The sequence below is a fragment of the Rhinolophus ferrumequinum genome, chromosome 8 (genome assembly GCF_004115265.2).
Source record: "Rhinolophus ferrumequinum isolate MPI-CBG mRhiFer1 chromosome 8, mRhiFer1_v1.p, whole genome shotgun sequence".
In the NCBI taxonomy this organism is placed as follows: domain Eukaryota; kingdom Metazoa; phylum Chordata; class Mammalia; order Chiroptera; family Rhinolophidae; genus Rhinolophus; species Rhinolophus ferrumequinum.
In genome coordinates, this window is record NC_046291.1 from 66,185,402 (window position 1) to 66,189,429 (window position 4,028).

The 4,028-nt window shown below is 31.9% G+C and overlaps 1 pseudogene; it reads right to left on the bottom strand.

The window, feature by feature from the left end:
- Positions 1–2,750: 2,750 nt before the first annotated feature.
- On the bottom strand, positions 2,751–3,495 carry LOC117025566 (40S ribosomal protein S6-like; annotated as a pseudogene).
- Positions 3,496–4,028: the final 533 nt, after the last annotated feature.

Here is a 4,028-nt window from a genome sequence, read left to right on the forward strand (position 1 = left end):
TAACCTCATAAAACCTAACAATTTTTTTTCCTCTGAGGTTTTAATCTAATAATTTACAGCCTCTTAGGCTCAGACTCCCCTCTGATTTGAAAAAAAAAAATTTGAAATTCTATATTTGGAAACATATATTACTATTGTCTATAAACTGATAAGAATTCTAAAAAGAGCAAGGTGAGGATTATAATAAAGTAAATGCATACTCTAAGAAAAATAAACAGTGTCCTTTTTCTTAAGAACAATTTAGCTGATTTGGTAGAGCCTATGTTCCCAGGACAGACAAAACTGTATTAAATTTCCAACTCCTCTATTTATTTGCTCTGTGATTCTGGCACATCAGAGACTCAACTTTCTCCAGTGGGAATGTTAAAGTACATATATCATAGGGTACTTACAAGAATTAACTAAGATTTCCTGTGCAAAGTGTTTAGTTCAGAGGTTGCAGGGTAGATTAACATTTCACGAACTGTTAGTTATTTATTTGAGCCACTTCCAATAATTGAAATTTATTATTAATCTTATCTTAGCAATCAAGTCACTTTTCCAATAATCCTAATTTATTTTAATCAAAAGCAATCATTGGAAAATTAAGATTATATTTCAAATATATTCATATAATGCATAAATGTTATTTTCAATAAATAATTACACACATACACATAGTATGAATAAATAGTATTTTTAAAAATCCTTATTTTTCTCCACAGGATTGTGTGAATCCTAATAATATGATAAATTATATAACTTCGTAAGTATTTCTCATCTAATTTTAGTATTGTGTTGCCCAATGTCAAATTTAAGTACTCTGATATACTCTAAAACTGATTTACAACTGCCATATCATTATTTTGGCATCTCAAGATCTTTTAAGAGCCTCTATGTAAAATACAAATGTATTGTGATTGATTGGTAGGTATACAAAGTCTTATCTATCAAAAACCCGAAAATACTGTTCTCTTTTATTCCAAAGTATAAAAGTATAGATTACTATCTCAATTTGAGAAAGCCAACATTATAGGATTAAATGAATATCAAAAAAAGAAAGCTAAAAAACTATTCATTTACTGAAGTATTTATTTCAAGTAGAAACAAAAGGAAAAATTCAAGCATAATATATGTAGTAGTTAGAAACTATTGAGAAGAAGAAAAAGTCAGAGAAGTAGGAAACAAACATAAAATAGAGAAATCCACAAATTATAAAGTTGAACCTTTATAAAAAAATCCATTAATATCTTAACTTGAATGAGCAAAGAGAAAACACATATTGAAGACATCAGAAATACCAGCAACAAATTGAACATAAAAATTTAAAACGATACTACTTACAAAAGACATCAAATACCTGAAAATAAAGCTACCTTAAGCTGTGTAAGTTCTCTAAAAATAAAACAAAATAAAAAACAAGCAAAACATGTTTGGGAGAAATTAAAGACTAGTTAGGATGATGCTATATTCATGGATTTGAAGACAACATTACAAATATTTTAAATTTTGGCAAATTGATCTACAGATTTAATGTAATTCCCAGTAGATTGTTTTATAAAAGTAGACATACCGATTTTATAATATACATGAAAATACAAATGCAATCATGTTGTTAGAGGACTGACAGCACCAGATATTCAACTTGCATCAAATTCCAGTGAAAGTAAACAATGAGGTATTGACACATGTATAAACTGATCAATGCACCAGAATATATAGTTGAGTCACAACCATACATATAAAGTCAGCTGATTATGACATGGCAGGAAAGAGAAAAACTAAGAAATTGGATTTCATTAAAATTAAGAAATTCTGTATTTTGAAAGACACTATTAAGACTTTGAAAAGGTAAGTCACAGAGAAAAGATTATATGTAAATGTATACGAGTTTTTATGAATACATACAAGCATGAATGACAAAATTCAAGAATACGTAAATAAGTATTTCATATCAACATCATCAAGATAGACAATCCAATAAAAAAATTGGCTAAACACTTGGGTAGGTACTTCAAATAAAGGCCATCGAAATGATCTATAATGAGGAAAACATGCTCAACCTCATTCATTATCAGGAAAAAAATAAATAAAACTACAATGAAATACATTCTATACTCACTAGAATGACTAAAATATAACAAAACACTGACGTCTCTAAGTGTTGGTAAGGATCTGGAACTCCAATGTATCTGATGGTGGGAGTGTAACTTGTTACACTTCCTTTGGAAAATTGTTTGCCAATATTTATTGAAGCTAAACATATGTTTTGTAAAGTAGCAATTCTACACTTATGTATATGCTTAACAGGATGCTTACATGGTTCATCAAAATACATGGAAAAATATTTATATCAGCATTATTTACAATAGCTAATATGTTCATCTATATTAACCAGATATAATGACATATTCATATAATGGGATTCTTTACATCAATGAAAATGACTGAGCTACAGTTATGTGTACAACATTGATAAATCTCACTAACAGAATGTTAAACAAAAAAGGTAGGCCAAAATGTGTACATACAGTGTGATACAGCAAAGGTAGTAAATGGTGATAGATATTTAGCAGCAGGCCATTTTCCAAGGTGAAAGGAAGACTGAAACACATTTAATCATGTTAAATTGTGAGTGAATAATAAGATGCACAACTCTTAGGAATGGAGCATATTAGATTTCTTCTCTTTAGTTTCTTATTTATTTATTTTATTTTGTTTATTTTATTTATTTATTTTTTTTGATGTCTAATCTTCTTTATTTGTTACTCTTAGAAAATCTCATTTTGACTGGACTCAGAAGTAGAAGTGCTGAGAGGACAGCCTGTGTCTCTTGGCAATCTGTTCCTGGAGTTTGTCTTTGGCCTCCTTCATTCTCTTGGCCAAAAGTTTAGCATATTCTGTGGCCTCTTCCTTATTTTTCTTAGTATGCTGTTTCTTCAGAGCAATATGCTGGCATCTGTTTTACAAAATGCGTGGAATAACAAGACACTGAATGTTGGGTGCTTTGGTCCTAGGTTTCTTACCTCCTTTGTTTAGGGACTTTCTCACAACATACTGGCAGACATCATCTTTAGAGAGATTGAAAAGTCTGTGGATTCTGCTAGCTTTTTTGGGCCCCAGGTGACAAAGCACAGTAGTATCAGTGAGACCAGGAATATCTTTCTCCCTTCTTATTACATTGACCAAGTTGAGAACACTCGGATTGGCATCCACAATGCAACCCTGAACAGATTGGGGCTTTCTTTCTCCAGTCCTCCGTGGTCCATAACAGGAATGCCCCTTACTCAGGAGCAGGCGAACATGGCCATGGGTCAAGGCACCTTGCTTCATGAAGAATCCTTGTTTGTCATTCCCTCCACTGATTCAAACCACATCACCCTTCCATTATTCACCCAGAGCATCAGCAGCTTCTGTGGCCATACGCTTCTCATAAAACATAGGAAGTTTGCGTTCAGCATCCACTTCAATGAGTTTCTGGCAGCCAGTGGCTGGGAAAGAGATGTTCAGCTTCATCCTAAAGCTGCTGACCGCCTCCGAGGTGACACGAAGAAGAGCTCTAATGTATTTTTTTAAATCAACTTTCTAAACTATAAAAATGTCATTGCCTTTAGTAGCAAATGGTGATGAACACTTAACAAATAGATTCTGAAAGAAATATGACCCACTATGCTAATTCCATTGACCCAAATTTATCCTGTTTTAAAGATCTGCTTCATCCCATGAATCTGAACTAAAACATTCGTGTTCAGAATAAAGCAACTAAGATTCACTTAAATTTTCCTTATTTTATTTCCCTATAAACTAAATATCAGTACCTTAAAAATGTGATACTTGGCATCCAAATTAAATGATGACCTCTGATTTGTCATGTTCTGAACCCATTTATAATCTTCCCCAGTAGAAGCTTATAGCAGAATAATTAGCAAAATAAAAAAGAAAAGATATTTTTAATTACGATATTGATTCACTCGTCACCTGAATGATGTTGAAACACATAGTGATTTGTTTTTTGAAACCTGACCTCAGGGAACACAGCCAAAATTGTC